The 13,839-nt window shown below is 37.3% G+C and overlaps 1 long non-coding RNA gene across 5 annotated transcripts in view; it reads right to left on the reverse strand.

Moving 5' to 3' along the window:
* LOC141781829 (uncharacterized) overlaps window positions 1-13,839 on the reverse strand; it is a 132,126-nt gene that overhangs the window by 1,964 nt on the left and 116,323 nt on the right. For 4 of the 5 annotated variants that reach the window (XR_012596954.1, XR_012596955.1, XR_012596957.1 and 1 more), the window contains 2 exons: window positions 3,148-3,207; window positions 2,917-3,024 (listed from right to left, as the gene is read on the reverse strand). This is a non-coding gene — a long non-coding RNA (uncharacterized LOC141781829). Of the gene's footprint in view, window positions 1-2,916; window positions 3,025-3,147; window positions 3,208-8,325; window positions 8,345-13,839 lie in introns of those variants that run through there. The other variant, XR_012596958.1, reaches the window with a different exon arrangement.

The following is a 13,839-nucleotide window of genomic DNA, read 5'->3' on the forward strand; positions in this document are numbered from 1 at the left end:
TCGACATATGCTATAACTTTTTTCATAAAATTTTTTCGACATACTATAAAGACTTTTTTTCATGAAATTTTTTCGACATACTATAAAGACTTTTTTTCTTGAAATTTTTCGACATAGTATACTATGACTTTTTTTCATGAAATTTTTCGACATGCTATATATACTATGACCTTTTTTGGTGAAATTTTTTGACATACTATACTATGACTTTTTTGGGTGAAAATTTTTGACATGCTATAATAAGACTTTTTTGACATACTATACTAATAATTTTTTTTGGTGAAATTTATCGACATACTATGACTTTTTTTGGTAAAATTTTCCGACATACTATACTATGACTTTTTTTCATAAAATTTTTAGACATGCTATATATACTTTGACTTTTTTTGGTGAAGTTTTTTGACATGCTATAGTATGACTTTTTTCATGAAGTTTTTTGACTTACTATACTATAAAAAGTCATATTATACTATGACTTTTTTTCATAAAGTCTTTCGAACGACTAATCTATGACTTTTTTCGCTGAACTTTTTCGACATACTATACTATGACTTTTTTTGGTGAAATTTTTCAAAATGCTATACAATGACTTTTTTTCCATGAAATTTTTCGACATTCTCTACTATGACTTTTTTTCAAGAAATTTTTCGACATTCTCTACTATGACTTTTCATGAAATTTTAAGACATTTTTTTGAAACATGAAACAAAGTCTTAGTATGGAATGTCAAATTTCACTTAAAGTCATAGTATAGTATATCGAAAGATTTCACCAAAAAAAAGTATTAGTCAAAAAATGTCATGTCAAAAAAATACTTTGACTTTTTTAGGTGATATTTTTTGACATATTATACTATGACTTTTTTTTCATGAAATTTTTCGACATATACTATGACTTTTTTGGTAAAATTTTCCGACATACTATACCCCGACTTTTTTAGGTGACATTTTTTGACATATTATACTATGACTTTTTTTTCGAGACATTTTTCGACATATTATACTATGACTTTTTTTCATGAAATTTTTCGACATGCTATATATACTATGACTTTTTTTGGAGAAATTTTTTGATATGCTATACTATGACTTTTTTTCATGAAATTTTTCGAAATGCAATACTATGACTTTTTTTCTTGAAATTTTTCGACATGCAATACTATGACTTTTTTTCTTGAAATTTTTCGACTTATACTATGACTTTTTTTCATGAAATCTTTCGACATGCAATACTATGACTTTTATTCTTGAAATTTTTCGACATATTATGCTATGACTTTTTTCATGAAATTTTTCGACATACTATATATACTATGACTTTTTTTGGAGAATTTTTTTGATATGCTATACTATGACTTTTTTTCTTGAAATTTTTCGACATATTATGCTATGACTTTTTTCATGAAATTTTTTCGACATACTATAAAGACTTTTTTTCATGAAATTTGTTCGACATACTATAAAGACTTTTTTTCTTGAAATTTTTGACATGCTATACTTTGACTTTTTTTCATGAAATTTTTCGACATGCTATATATATGACTTTTTTTGGAGAATTTTTTTGATATGCTATACTATGACTTTTTTTCTTGAAATTTTTCGACATATTATGCTATGACTTTTTTTCATGAAATTTGTTCGACATACTATAAAGACTTTTTTTCTTGAAATTTTTGACATGCTATACTATGACTTTTTTTCTTGAAATTTTTCGACTTATACTATGACTTTTTTTCATGAAATTTTTCGAAATGCAATACTATGACTTTTTCATGAAATTTTTCGAAATGCAATACTATGACTTTTTTTCATGAAATTTTTTGACATACTATAATGACTTTTTTTCATGAAATTTTTTCGACATAATATAATTACTTTTTTTCATGAAATTTTTCGACATACTATAATGACTTTTTTTTCATGAAATTTTTCGACATGCTATACTTTGACTTTTTTCTTGAAATTTTTCGACATATACTATGACTTTTTTTCATGAAATTTTTCGACATTTATACTATGACTTTTTTTCATGAAATTTTTCGACATGCAATACTATGACTTTTTTGACATGAAAAAAACATACTATACTGTATTGCATGTTGAAAAATTTCACCAAAAAAAGTCATAGTATAGTATGTCAAAAAAGTTCAGCGAAAAAAGTCATAGTATAGTTTGTCGAAATATTTCATTAAAAAAGTTATTGTATAGCATATTGAAAAATTTCACCAAAAAAAGTCATAGTATAGTATGTCAAAATTTCAACTAAAAAAGTCATAGTATAGTATGTTGAACAATTTTACCAAAAAAAGTCATAGTTTAGTATGTCAAAAAATATCATTAAAAAAAGTCATAATATAGTATGTTGAAAAATTTCCTGAAAAAAAATCATTAAAAAGTCATTGTATAGTATGTCGAAAAAAATCATTAAAAAGTCAGAGATTAGTATAGTATGACAAAAAAAGACAAAAAGATCACAGTATAGTATGTTGAAAAAATTCTTTAAAAAATTACAGAATAATATGATGAAAAAACTCATAGTATAGTATATCGAAAAATTTCATAAAAAAGTTACAGTATAATGTGTTGTAAAAAGCCATAGTATAGTATGTCGAAAAAAATCATTAAAAAGTCGAAAAAAGTTGTAGTTTAGTATGTCGAAAAAATTTATAAAAAAGTCATATAGTATGTTGAAAAAAGTCATAGTATAGTATGTCCGAAAAAAGTCATAACAAAAGTCATAGTATAGTATGTCAGAAAATGTTATAGTATAGTGTGTCGAAAAAAAAATCATAAAAAATTATAGTAAAATATGTGGATAAAATGTCATGAAAAATTATAGTAAAGTATGTCAACAAATTACATGATCATAATCAAAGTATCAAGACAATATTTTGCTTTACTTTTATTTCCTTACTCTGAATTCGTGCAGCATCCTCTGCTTGTCTTAGATGTCATCTCAGAGGTGGCTGAGCTTCTTCTGTTGAGCCCACCCGAGGATTTCCAGCTGCTCCTCCAGCATTTTCTGCAGGACGGAGATGCAAAAAAACACATCACACACATTCAAATATAAAAATCATTTTATTTGACTGTTGCAGTTTCCAGCTGTGTACAGACGCTCGTGTTTTCCAGGTCCACCTTTCCTCACCTTGATGTCCTCGTCTCCATCCAGTCTGCTGCTCCTCCCCCAACACCTTGTGTCTTTTCTCTGAGAAGCACAAAGAAGACAAATGAGCTCTTTAAATGGGCTGCAATGCCAGCGTCAGCTATTCTGAAGTTCTGGACAGAGATAATGATATTCTCGGGAGGTGTAAATCACACTGAATTGTTTTTGTACAAAGTTTCTTAATGAATGTGCTGGTCTGAACTGTGCCAACAAACCATCATATTTAACCGTATGTAAAAGTAGCTTTCTTTTAAAAGGGTGCCTGATTGAAATCAATCGCGCCCCTGCAATAACTACACTGATTTAAACATTATTTAAGATGAACAGCTGTAATTAAATAATTGTTTTCTGGGCAACAAACAAACAATCATGCAACCAACTCATGTGAAATGGATTGTAATGGGGAAGCAAAATATGTAGATATATTGAGAGAGCAGATTGGGTTTGAGTGTCATGGCGCTCTCAAGTTGTCTTCCTAAAGTATGCAGACTTCGTTCAATTCATCAGTTCATTAATAGCAACATATGTGAATCACATCTTTCTCAAACATGATGTATAACGAAGGCAGTCTCTAAAGTGTGACTAAAAACCAAACTGAGAAGCATTGTTTCACTCTTGTTTGTTTCTCACTTGTCGGACAGGAATACAATGGGCATGACTTAATGACATGAGCAACAGAATGAGAAGCAGCCAGCAGCAGATTCTGTTTACGCAAAGCCATTTATTTCCAGGGGACTTTTAACACTGCTCATTCAGTGCATTCCAATACCCACACTACCATACTATTTAGTATGCCAGAAAAAAGATTTAGTATGTCCTAATACACAGTAGGTCAAATGCAGGTTGCCAAAAATACTTTTATATTTTGCAGCATTCTTTTCTGTCTATTCTGACCCACAATCTTCTGTGTAGCGGATATATATTAGCAAGAGGGTCAAAGTTAAAGGTGCATAGTTATGACAAAGTAGTCCCAATTGTATGCCTACTGCATGCAACAGTACGTACTTTGTAAAGGAAGCTGCAGTATGTACTAAAAGCAAAAAGAAAGTATGCGATTTGGAAGTCTCTGACACTTTGTGTCACTGATGATGTGTGCGTTCAGGTGTGGTCTGAGGTGTGCATCTGTGCCCACACCCAAGTTTGATGTACTGTACTGACCATGATTAATAATTACTATTTGACACTCTGTGTCTACAGAAATGAGTGATGCAAACAAACAAACCCTTTTCTACATTAGATATCACTAATTTCTTAGATTTAATTGTTTTACCTGCCAATCAATTTTGGGATTGATAGCAGGCTCTACTCCTCTGGCTTGAATTTCAGTGGTGGGCCTGCTCTTTTGTTAAAATTTAAAGATTGTTTAAAGAGCGTTAATGAAAAATGCATACAAAAGTAGAAAGTAGAAAACAATATTTTGTACAGAGTAAGTTGGTGAACAATTGAATGAATCTTTGTAGACAAGGGACACAACACTGTTAGTGTAAATAAGAAATTATTACGAAACTGCATGGCAGTGGGAGTTAGACGAATCAAATGGGCTGTTCCAAAGTTGGTTTTACTTTTTTTGGACAAAATGCCCTCGTTGTGTTTACCATGAGCAGTGCTTCAGTGCTTCAGTGCTTCAGTGCTGTGGTGGAAGGATAGCGCCACAAAAAGGGAATCTGGTTCTAAAAAAGACTAACTTTGGAAGAGAGCATCACTTGCTCAGTCTAAAGAAATGTAAACACCCAAAGCAGTAATACTGTACAGGGTTGAATTCTACTTTAATGTATGTAAGTGGGCATATGGAGAACATAATCCTAATCTGAAACATGTGGTTTAACATTTTTAGGTTGCCCATTGATCTTTTACACAAGATGCAGCTGCTGTGAGGATCCATTTACCAGCTTTCAAAGGAGTGCAGTATCAGATCCTTATGCAAGATATGTCTGTAAGAGAGAATAATAAGAGAAGGGACGGATGAAGAAAAGGGTGTGTATAACAGAATAATCATTATCAGTTGTTGCACATTTCCAGACTGAGGGCTTGAGAATGATCTTTCATGTTGGATGGGTGTAATTATGCCATTGTAAATACAAATGGAGACTGGTTATCGGTGGGAAGAACCTTTGATGGCGCACACAAAGTTTGGAATAGAGCTTTAAATATTTAAAAACAGAGCCAAGCTAAGCTTTCCCAAGTGTCCCGACTTTAAAGACTTTGTCGTGGTCTTTGACACTGATACAACAGCCCCATTGTGGGGCAGAGAGGCAGACAGTCTGTGTTGTACTAATGTTGACATTTCACAGAGACAACAGCGGTGTTACTGCTACAGTGACAGCTCCAATGATGACAAAGTCTCCGCAGCGCAGACTGTCCGACTTTCTCACACAATTACACAGATGACTGTGTGAAAAAATAACACTAAGTCATCATTCGAGATCAAAGTCAAGCGAGAAACAACCTTTTATGGAACGTGTGAATCCATGAGAATACTCAAATATGATGTTGAGTATGTTTAATGTGAGGTTTATACTGTATTACTCTAATATTAGTTTAATTTAGGTATATTAAAGTAAATAAGTAGTCAGCATGGGTGGCCCTCACAGCCAATTATATAGACAAAATGCACAGGGGGGAAACTATTTGGTCCCATGCTTATTTTCAGACCTCACTGTGAGCTAGAAAAAGAAGGTCAAATGTCAATCTAAGTAGCTGTCAATCACTTGAGGTTGCTAAAGCACCATGCTAAGTGATCTGCAGTGGATCCCCTCAAAGTCCTCCTCCTCCTTCCACACTATAGCAGCTCAGGCTTGAATGACTAGACTCTTGAGGGTGGATTTCATGGAGTGGCACCAGTGGGAGGGTTATTCCCATTCACAGTCATTTCCTGGCCTTTCATCCCACTCTCCCAGGCATCCTTCTCTGGAAGAATACCGACAGGAGCTGATGGTCTGTTGAGATGAGAAAGAGCTCAACGTTGAAACACTCAGAGGAGGATGGTGGCAGAAAACACATAATCTGCAATATAAGTTGCATTCAAGAGCTTTAATAAGTCAGACTTTGAGAGTTTTTGGGATCCATCCTTAATCATGGGGATGGATGAAGAGAATTACAGCAGCACCGAACATGCAATAAAAACATCCAAATCAGGTGTAAAGTCTTGGTAAAATGGACAGTTTTAGGAAGAGTGTTGAAGTCTGTATACATTCAGACAAATGAACCTAAACAGTGTCTTGCAAAAACAAAGTTTTTCATGGGAGGAAATATTCAGAAAATCTGCTCACAATAAAAATCAATCAGGGTCAAAAATCATTGCTTTTAAATCAGGTCCAAGAACTGTAGTGTGGTGAAAACAGCAGTTTTCCCACTCAGCTCTGGGTCTCTTTTCAGGGACATCTGTGTCTGACTCAAATCTTGGTGGAGGGGTAGTACACCAGCCACACAGCTGGTTTGGCAAACGAGAGTAATGAGGGCTGTTTAATAATGGGACTGTGTGTTGTGGACAGATTGAAGAGAGGCGGAGAAAAGCTCCGACTGAGTCATACAGATACAGTCTCAAAATAGTTCTGAAAGCATATAATAACTGATAATGTCCTTCCTCATCTACTTTCTTTTGATCAAGTTTCAGAATTGCAACAGTAATTGCTAACGTTTGGACTGAATGAATAGAGGAACTTTTTAACCATGCTGGCAATGTGGCTATGGGCACGATCGTCAGTCACTTGGTTCACTACTTTGATCCAGGCTGAAATATTGGATGGATTGCCATGCAGTTTAGTACAGATCCATCCAAAAAGATGTGTTAATGCCACTAATTTTTGGTGAGAAAAAACTGGCATGGCCAATTTCAAAGGGGTCCCTTGACCTCTGACCTCAAGATATGTGAATGAAAATGGATTCTATGGGTACCCACGAGTCTCCTCTCTGACATGCCTACTTTATGAGGGTACCTGCGAGGGTTTCTGGACAATATTTGTCATTGTTTTGTGTTGTTAATTGATTTCCAATAATAAATATATACAAACATTTGCATAAAGCAAACATATTTGCCCACTACCATGTTGATAAAAGTATTAAATACTTGATAAATCTCCCTTTAAGATGTATTTTGAACAGATAAAAATGTGCGATTAACTATGGACAATCGTGATTAATCGAGATTAAATATTTTAATCGATTGACAGCCCTAATATCAGGCCCAATAAATTAACAGCCAATGATGGGAATTTTATACTATTATGTATTATTCCAATAACTAACAATAATAATATAAAGCCAAATTGCTTTCACTGAGCATCTACACACTCCGAAAGAGTGTATGCACCTATAAAGTTGGTTTGCAATCCGCAAATAAACACAGAGAAGAAGAACAACAACAAGCGCAGCTCGCTGACTAGAGAGCCAAACATGTGGTCTCCGGTGTGGATGTTTTTCACAGTTTCAGAGGAAGACAACACGATTGCAATTTGCGTTACAAGTTTTTTAAGTACTTAACTAGAAAAACTAAATGAGCATTTGAAGAGTCAGAACTGTTCAATAGTGATGTCAGTTATATTTGGTTTGGTCAGAGCTATGGAATATTAAATAATCCATCTTTCTCACTATATTTTAGCATCTTATCCTCAGGTGTGCATAATAAACTAAAGGTTATTAAAGTATAGGCCATGAGAAGCAGGTAATTATCGGTATTTGGTATCCAAAGAAAAAGATCCATATCTTGCATCCCTAATGGATGTAATGTAACGACATCATCACGTCAAAATGTGTTAAATTGTTTAATGCTTTGGTTTATGACTATATCTGCAAAAATAATATTTCCATCAGCCTCCAGATGTACAGTACTATATGTTTATAGTGATAATTAGCAAATGTTCGCATATTAACAGGCTAAACTGAGATGGTGAAGGTGGTAAACATTGTGAGTGTGTAAGCATGCTGATGTTAGCATTTAGCTCAAAGCCGCCTGTGCCTAAGTAAAGCCTCACAGACTCTTGTTATGCTCTGGTTATTTAAGTATGAAGCAGCTTGTAGCATTTGCTTTTCTTTTTTTTTGAGCACAGGTTTTGCAACACCCAGGTTTCAAGAGACCAAGAGCTAAATATATCTGTCCAGAAGCAACAGAACCTGGACTATATGCGTAAAGCCCACAAAAACAAACCTGGACAAGGTACTCACCGTATTCACGCATGTACTGTATGTGTTCAAAACAAACTCACAGCTAAATATAGTACAAGGCTATTTCTCCCCATTGTGAGCGGAAACAGGCCTGAGTCCAAAAAGCTCTCGGTACTTTTCCAAAAAAGCCCTCCTTTGGAGGAGGAAGAGGAATTTGAGTGTTCTGTTTGTATCATAAGGAGAACCTCCGACCCGAAACATGTGAACCCTGTGCAGACAATCACACGTTAGGGAGGTAGTGAGTATCTCTTTACCCTAGAGACTTGCTCCATTGCTCCAGTGTATTAATGAAGAAGTCAAGAAGTTTTGTGTTGCCATACAGTTTGACGCATCGTTGGCTCTAGTCTGCCTGTGTCTGAGTTTTTCGGCCGATTCAACGTGTTGAATCAGTGGTGGCGCCTGTTGGTGAGATGCAAAAAACGATGCACGAGAAGAGAAACAGAAGTGAGGAAAGCAAGCCAACGAGTAACGGCAACGTAATTTTTAATGCATGGATATTTTCACATCGATATGGTCATCTGGATTAAAGCTAAGTGTTGAGTGAGAGTGGTGTGAAAATGGGCGGCAAACGCCGCTTTGTTTCATGTACGTATCGTAACCCAACGGCTTGTATATCCGCCTTCTTCGGTCTTCCAGTTTCTCTTTTTGAATGACGAATATGGACTACCACGACCTGCTGGTATGGAGAGTTATTTCATCTCAGTCGGCAGTCCTCTGTAGTCTTCGCGGTGTGTTCAAATGCAACTTGTCCGCCAAGACAAAGGCGACGCGAGTCGACGCAACAGGTTGCTTTAGTCGCCACTAGTTCTTTGATGTCAGGTTGGGGTGTCTGGGCCTTAAAACGTTTGACTGACCAAACATTAATAGTCTTTTCTGTGGAGGTTTTCCGACACCAGTGACGTCTACGGCTAATATGAGTAACAGGTTTCCTGCCTCCAGACATCCTGGAACCTGAGAAATGTCCCAGTCTGGGTCCCATGAGACGACCCCCAGCTGAGACAGAGCTGAATCAGTCAACAGCCACTAGTGTTTCCACTGACGTCACCTTACATAAAGGACTCTCAGACAGACAGAGGGGGAGTTAAGTTAACTATTACAGCATCCTTGAGCTATGAAGTGCTACTGCACACTCATGACAGCTGTACCATTTGTTTTCCTGGAGCCCCGCAGCGCGTCATGCATCAGGAGTCACCGACCCGATGTTGAAACTACGACCGCCCAAATAATTTCCTCTCTACTAACCTGGGAGGAAAGAAAATCCTGTTAAAGCAATCAGACTTTATTGATAATACCCATGACAGTCCACTCCAAATAAAAATTTTACAAGATGCTATCTATTTTGATGAGAAAATAAAACCATAATCCCCTCTAACACTTCCATGGCACTGTCTACGGTAAAGTCTCTGAGATCATCAATGTGATTGAAATCTTGAATTTGTGATATATTGTGCATGACCATTTCACACGTTAAAATCTGACTGACTTGGCTGCACATTCAGGAGTCTTGAATCAGGAACATTCGGCTGTCAGTGCTGTCAATAATACGCTTGTTTATTCTCACGGGGATGAACCCTGATTTCTCTTTCCAGCAGGCTCCAGATTTAAAGAGCAAATATGGTATCGCCCAATGTACTTACTATAAACTCCAATGAAGTTCCTCCAAAAGCATAAACAAATAAAGAAAGCAAATGGGGTTTGCTTTTAACTTTAAAAAGGCTTAGATATTTCTGTTTATGGGAACTTGTCAGTAACGTTGGCAGCACTACAGATTACTTCTGGGACTCGTACAAGACAGGCTGTGCAGTTAACAGGGCACGTCTTACAGGAATATTCTGGGAACATTTTGGGAGATTTGGATTTTGCCTGTCTTGCTGAGAGCTAGATAAGAAGAAGAATATCAATTTAATTTTTGTGTTCAGCACAGAGATAGCTCTGGTAGATGTTTAGCGTCAAGCTCAGCACTAAGACTTTCAGCTGAAACTGTCCTCAACAGAAAAATGTGGTTATTCGTTGCTTGTTCAAACCTCTTGTGGCCGTATGCATAATGATTTTAGTCTGTCATGAGCAAAGGAAAAAGCAGTGTAGTGTTGTTTTAGCGCTGCAAAACCTCATGAAACGTTTATAACTCTGAACAACATCCAGCTGGATCCTGGTAGGATTGGTCAGTAGCTTGCTGACTGATGATATAATGCGTAAATAAGAGAGTTTTGGTGTTGATGGAAGATGTCATTACCGGCCGCCACAGTTTGTGGCTGGTATTGTTTTCACTTTGTGAGTGTGTGTGTGTGTGTGTGTGTGTGTGTGTGTGTGTGTGTGTGTGTGTGTGTGTGTGTGCGTGTGTGTGTGTGTTATCGTGGCAATATGTGATCCTGGAGGTACCTACTGTAGCAGGAAGTACCACATAAAACGTTTTGAGTACTTTGCCAGGTGTTTGACTGTGGACAGATTTTGTGACCGCGATAGCGTCGCAACCGTGCATGATGCAGTCCCGAAAATGTACACATATATAGTTGAGATCAAATTGAAGGCTGAGATAGAAGATGGGTGTGGTCCAAGCAAGGACGTCGGAAGTACGGGGGTAAGAAGTGGAAGGGGCCATTAGTGTTTGTGCCAAGCTAAACATGTCAGAGCTACCTGTGCATTGAACGCACAGAAGTGAAAATGAAGCTTAGCGAAAGTTCGATCAGGGAGAATCTCTTTTTACGCCCACACTCTACGGCTTATCCTCCATCAGTTGACTATGGGTTTTCACTCTAAATTAAACAAACCAGATTTTGCCACGATCTCCCTGAGCAAATCATATTGGTGCCGTCAAACTTTAAATAAAAGAGAGTTCTCCTCTCTGCAGTCAGTTGTCATTTTAGTACGAACAGATGCGACCCTACTCGACCGCATTCACCTCCAGTCTTCATCACATCAGTGCCCAAGGTTCCTTCCACTGAGCTCATCAGAAGTCCCGCTCCACATCCCATCATAAAGATCAGGTCTTTAACTCTCTTTACCTCTTCACCACCACCACCAGTGTCTAGACTCCATCTGGGGAAAACTCCTGTACTAACCTCACCAAGACTCTCCACAATTTTAACTTTATGATTGAACTGATATTGTTTTTCTCACCAAGCTCATGGTAAGAAAGCAAATAATCAAATTTCACCAAATGTTGAAGCACCCCTTTAACCATTATTTCCATATTGCACAATGAGACACGAGTCTCTGAATAATGGAATCCTTTCACATTTGCCTACCAGAATATCTGCTCAGCTGTTTGTTCTCTGGAAATAGTTGAGCAAGCATAACACCCACCCATCCCCACACACACACACACACACACCTGAACTTCTGCTGAAATGTCAGAGTTTCAGCACCACCAAAGACAGGGAGCAACCAGGTTTCTGAAGATTGTTTTCGTTTCACAGACACAATCACCACAGGAATGCTCCACCGAGACGCAGAGGTCAGAGTGTGTTCGGAATAAAACCGAGAAGAGCCGCTGAGAAAAAGAGAAACTAACTTGTGTTGTGTAGATGCACTCACACAATACACACACATAACCTAAACACACAAGTTAAAGCACCCACGCTGCACATAATACACACACAAGCGCAATATGCATGCATAATTAATAATATACACTGTTGATCCCTGCAGGTAAATTGTCTACACACACAGTGTACCTGTTTGAACTCAATATGAGTCTCTTCATAGCGCAAATGCTCCTGAAATCTGGTAATACAACAGGTTTTTTTGCACATACTTGTATCTATTTATATGTGTGTTTCAATGTAGAGATGTTACTGTAAGTAAAGTATGCAACACCGCCATCTATGGGCCACAATTAGCAAACACACTGTAGCTCCTGCTGGGCTTTGACTCCATTACTGCCCACTCTGCCTAAAGTTTCAGTTTACCCCTGGCCTCCTCCGTCCTCTCATACATTTGTTATGTCCTGTGAGTAGCCTGCCGCCTCTTGGTGATACTAAGAATGAGACTCTTGTAATATGATAAACATGCAGACACAAGAGGGAGCCATTAGTCCAGTAATTTCTACTTGACCTGGAGTGACCCGTTAAGTAGCTGCATGGCAGGAAGACCTCCTTTTATCCAAACCTGGGTGATTATCATACAAAGTGTGTCTTTGGAAGATAATAATTAATCAATTTCTAGATTCTAGATATTCTTTCAGCTGCATTTTACTGTATTAAATGGTAATTTTGCTTAATTGATGGGGCTTATTGTGACTGAGTTTGCTTCGTGGTTGTGACTGGGGCCAGCAAAACACAAATTGCATGTTGGTGCATGTCTACTTTAACGAAACAAGAAGCAGGTTTTTAGTATATAGTTATATCTGCTCCAGAAGGTACAAATCCATGAGATTTCGTACAGGGTAAGAAAATCAATTTGTCATGCCTCAAATATCTGTTATTCAGTTCTTCAGCAAATCAGCGGACTATGGTTCATAATGGTCCGTGCCCTTGAGAGAGCACTTCAGTCTTCTAAAAGTGGAAAGCCTTTGGCAGGTACTAATAAATCAGCAGGAAGAAAATGGATGTCACTTGAAAAATATCACCGTTTCTGGTGGTAAAATTACAGAATGATTTCCGTTTCAGTAGATTTCATTTGATCAGAGGAAGAAAGCTGTGATAATTTCAATACTTTACAAGAATCAAAACGTGATAATCGATTTTAAAAGTAAATATAAGCAGTAGATATAAATCTTTCTTGCATCATCCTGAAATAACCTCTAGTCCTCGTGGGGTTAGGGTTCCTGGGTGGTCCCAACCCCTGGACTGGGGGGGACTGCTGCTCTTTGACAATCTATTACACAGATCAGCAGCATTAAATGGATCTCGTCTTTGTCTTATCTATACCTCTTGAAAGCTGCTTTGACAGGAGGAAACGTGATAGATTACACAACTGCATTTTTTCCTGATCCATCTAGGATGTGGTTTAGATAACATCTTTAAAAATGAAATCATATAGATACACGCCAGGTCCTTCACTCCAGTTGGGTATTTTAAAGATTAGGGGAAGGTATGAGTGGCAGTGAAGTAACCAAAAAAGGAAGGGTAAAATTCATCTATCATGTCTGTTTAAGATTTATTCGTTTCAGTCGGTGTCTGTGTTCCCCCCGTACCCCTGCATTCCCCAGCTCTCCCCTTTGTTGCCTCTCCAGCCGCCCTGCGCCCCTCCTTTTTCCTGAGGGGCCTGCAGTCAACTTTGACCTGCACAAAGAGCTTGTTAAATGCCTGTGTAATCCCTGTGTCTCTGTTTGCGAGTGTGTTTTTTATGCGCCGTTTTTTTTTTTTTTTGCGAGTGCCACGTCCGTGTGTGCATGTGTGTAATCCTCGGGTCGGTCACTCAGGAGACATCTTGTCTTGGCCCATCACATCAACCTGATTGATCACACAAGCCTAAAGCTTTAACTCACTTACCAACAAGCTTTTCCTAAAGCCTGAGGGCAGCCAGATCAATACGCTCAACAAATCTCACCACCCGACATTTTTATTTTGCCAT

Source organism: Sebastes fasciatus, chromosome 14 (genome assembly GCF_043250625.1).
Source record: "Sebastes fasciatus isolate fSebFas1 chromosome 14, fSebFas1.pri, whole genome shotgun sequence".
In the NCBI taxonomy this organism is placed as follows: Eukaryota; Metazoa; Chordata; class Actinopteri; order Perciformes; family Sebastidae; genus Sebastes; species Sebastes fasciatus.